Here is a 4,281-nt window from a genome sequence, read left to right as displayed (position 1 = left end):
CAGTTGAATAGTAGTATTTTCCACCAGGAGATCACATAGTTTTCTCTTTAGCGAACCTATCTCCATCGTCAGTACATCTCTACCCTTGAGTTTATTGTAAATTTTCAGTCCCATGTACTAGGGTGTCCATTGGTAGAGTTTCAAGAGCTGTTGTGGAAGCATGAAATTATCTTTGTGTCTAGTGATGTACATATGTTTGAAATGGTTTTCTTCCCTTAGCTCAGGTTTATTATGTAAAAAGATGATAATTTCAAATATGTACAGTGAAGGGATAGGTAATATTTTTAGGTTATTGAATAATGGGTGGAAGGATGTTCTGGGAGGGGCAGCACACATTTTTCTAACAACTCTTTTTTAAAGTAGCAGGATTCATGACATGTAGCTTGAATTTCCCCAAAAAATTAAACCGTATCTAATTACAGATTCAAAGTAACTATGGTTCATCATTGCAGCTTACGTCTGTTATACCAGATCCATTGCAAAGGTAAGGCTGTTTAATGTTGCAGTTAATAATCTATATGTGCTTGCCAGCTTAGATTTTTGTCCAAGTTTAGTCCCAAGAATTTAAAGGACTGAGCTTGGTCCATAACTTGATTTTTATATACAATACTGAAGTCACCGATTTTTGATTGATTGGTTCTAAATTGTGTAAACAAGGTCTTTGAAAAGTTAAGTTTATGGCCATTATGTTGAAATCATGTATCTAGGTTGTTTAGTGTGTTTATAACACCATCCAGAATTTCTCCCACATTTTGTTTTTCAAGGAGTACATAAGTACTATCAGCAAACATGACTGGCTAGGCACTGATACTAAGAAACTAGACTAAACTCCATCCGAACAGGCATTGGAAGGCCCAACGGTACCGACCGGCCGCTGTATCATCCTCAGCCCACCAGCATCACTGGATGCGGATATGGAGGGGCATGTAGTCACCCCATCACTCTCCCGGCAGTATGTCAGTTTATGAGACCGGAGTTGCTACTTCTCAATCAAGTAGCTCTAAATTTTCTTACAAGGGCTGAGTGCATCCATCCAAGTGCTAGCCTATTCCGACAGTACTTAACATCAGTGATCTGATGGGAACAGGTGTTACCACTGCAGGAAGGTCATTTGCATTGATACTAAGAGGTAAATCATTTATGTAAAAGAGAAACAATGTTGGCCCTAAGATTCAGCCTTGAGGGACTCCTTGTGGTATTGTACCCCACTGAGATGTGTAATTTACGATGTTAGATGTTATGATTACCCTTTGCTTCCTGTTTGTCAGATAAGATCTGAGCCACTGCAGAGCATTTGGTCTGACGCCATATCTGTCTAGTTTATGAAGCAGCATGAAGTGATTCCCAGAATCGATTGCCTTTGCAAGGTCGCAGAAGGCACCTGCTACTTTGTTGCTTTTATCTAGTGATGAGCAGATTTTTTCAATGAATTCATTAACAACACTCATGGTGCTTTTCCCTTTTTGGAACCCATACTTGTTTTTAAGAATAAAACCATGTTTCACAATAAAAGTTATTATATGGACAGCAGCTATTTTTCCAAATAGCTTGTATAGCACTGGGAGGATAGAGATGAGGTGGTAATTTCACATACACTCTATTGATCCTTTTTTGTGCAGTGGTTTTACCTCTGCATACTTAAGCACATCAGGGAAGTTTGCTTGCTCAAATGACTGACTGATTATTAAGGACAGAGAGTGTGCTATTTTATCAAATACAAATTTAATTACTTTGGTGGGTATTTGATCCCATCCTGGAGCATTTTTGTTTGTTAATGACAAAATAGCATTTTTACATCTTCAGCTGAGATTTTACTAAATATCACAAAGTGGTCACTATTCTTGTTCAGGCCAAAGAAATCCACACTGTTTTGATAAGTAATCACATTTACACCAAATTTTGTTACATTTATGAGAACCTTATTAAAACATTGAGCTATTTGAGAAGAGTTTGAAATAGTAACGTTGTTTTGTATGTTTTTTGAAATTTCCTGGTGGTTAACTGTTGTACCTAATTCTGATTTAATAAAAGACCATACTGCTTTAGTTTTATTCTTATGTCCTAAAATGCGTGCAAGGGATAAGTCCCTGCAGACGCGCTATCATCTGTGCCCACGGTGGCTCAGATGGATAGAGCGTCTGCCATGTAAGCAGGAGATCCTGGGTTCGAGTCCCGGTCGGGGCACACATTTTCAACATGTCCCCAATGAAGTACATCAACGCCTGTTTGCAGCTAGGGTGTCCATTTAATTATCATTTCACTTGTAATTGAATTAACAGCAACTCTTACAGGCGTACCTTCTACATGAAGAATAGAAATCTTTACAAAACTGACTCATTCCTCATATGATTTGTTCACTGCATGAAATAGAAACAAACACTTTAAGTATCAATGAGCACACTGTACCGTATAGTATTTAGTATTGCAGTTTTGGACAACCTGTTTTTCCAGTTGGAAATTAAGTTTCTTACAAAATGCTTTCTTTAATGTGCACTCCTCTCATATTTAGTTACATGGGTAGCCACATTTTATGTTTAATGCCTTATTACGAAGCTTCTCTTCATCATTATGGATTCTACAGTTGGCCAGTGAAAAGCTAAACACACTATGTAACATTACTGACCTGGTTATATTGCTGGTATTCTTTGGTAATTTTGAAGTCTCATTCTCTGAAATTGGTTGGAGATTTAACCTAATATTTAAGTGATGGGCATGACACCATTGATTTAAACTTGAGATTACTTCACATTTCTTAGCACCAAAACATATAATGATGAATATTTACTTCTGCTATCAACTATTTTTATAGTTCAAGTAAACCAAGTCAGCTACTACGCTTGATGAACTCTAAACAGCAGCAGGTTCTTTCCATGATGAAGTCATCATTCAAGTCTACAAAAAATTGATCTTCACAAAATAGCATTTGAGAGAACTCCGTCACTGAAGCTTTACTAACACTTTAATGCAGAGATGTTACATGGACATCTACAGCCAGATTTTCCAAACAAGTGCATGAAATAATCACACTGAGTGAGTGTAACAGTAAGATCTGCTCATGTTAGTGACTTTGACATTGAAATGTGGAATGGATGAGTGCATGCTATGAATTTTTACAGTGAGATATTAAGATGAAAATAGCTAATCAAGACTCTGCCAAGGAGAAGTTACTGTAACAATTACTGGGAGCAAAATTCCTACTGCTATATAAAGAGGACAATGTCAAAATTAGTGGCAATGACATTATGGGAAGGCAAGTAATAATTTGGTTTATCTATGTGATAGATGATTGGGAAGTAAATAAAGTTGGGGAATATTTTATTAATACCAAATGCACTGCTGTGGGAATTTACCGAGCTTCTTGGAAATTTCACAGGATGGTAGTTTTCTTAATTGCCAAATTACTCTGATAAAATTATTTTCCAGTTCAGAAAAATTAGAGCAAGAAATTTATAACTACAGTTATAATGTCATAAACATACTTAATGGTCCAAATAATAATATTTTCTGGGTGGTGGAAACTTTAATTACGAATAACTTTTTAGTTAATGAATTTTCACACATAATAAAATGGTCACTGAAAGAGTGAAATGAGGACTTTCAAATAATTTATGTCATTCTGGAAATAAACAATTGTTACCTCACGATGTGTTTCTGCACATATGGCTTTTAAATAAAGATTTCTCTTAAAGGAACATGTACAGTGAGAAATTAACTATATCATTGGCATTAGCAGAACTCCAACCGATGAAAAATGAATTTTACTGACATGCCACTCAAATATGAATTTGGGTGCTTTATGTAAATGTGATACATCTACTACCAGCATAATACAAAAAGGAAGTAAGAAAGTTATGTGAGGAGTAGAGTTATAGCAAATTGCGTTATCCACACTTGCTAAGTTTCAAGTTGCTCAGCTGTACAGTGAAACATGTCTTCTACTGCCCCCACCTCAAAAAAGTGAGTCTACAGTTCTCGAATCCAAAATGGTGCATGTAAATCAGTGTTTATGAACTTACTGTTGATTGCTTTAGTACTGCAGATAAGCTAGCTGGATTATTAAAACCACCAAATTTGGGAATCTTTAACCTAGCATACAGATGCAAGTTTTTGAGGTTAACACAGTATTTAAAATAATAATAAAATGCTGTAAAATAATAACAGAGCACTTGCTTACATAGTACACAGATCTACAAAAGCAAACTTAGCGATAGTGGCACGCGAGGACAGTCAAATTAATATGAAAAATATGGGAAAGAAGTAAGTAAACTATCCATTAATACA

At 35.9% G+C, this 4,281-nt stretch overlaps 1 non-coding gene across 1 annotated transcript; it reads left to right on the top strand.

Annotated features, from left to right (window-relative positions):
• Positions 1-2,109: 2,109 nt before the first annotated feature.
• Positions 2,110-2,184, top strand: Trnat-ugu (transfer RNA threonine (anticodon UGU)). The gene has a single exon. It is a non-coding gene; the product is annotated as a tRNA-Thr (tRNA).
• The last annotated feature ends 2,097 nt before the right edge of the window (positions 2,185-4,281 follow it).

The sequence above is a fragment of the Schistocerca serialis genome, chromosome 3 (assembly GCF_023864345.2).
Source record: "Schistocerca serialis cubense isolate TAMUIC-IGC-003099 chromosome 3, iqSchSeri2.2, whole genome shotgun sequence".
NCBI lineage: Eukaryota > Metazoa > Arthropoda > Insecta > Orthoptera > Acrididae > Schistocerca > Schistocerca serialis.
Note: the sequence above shows the minus strand (reverse complement) of the source record. Positions and strands in the feature narration are given on the sequence as shown.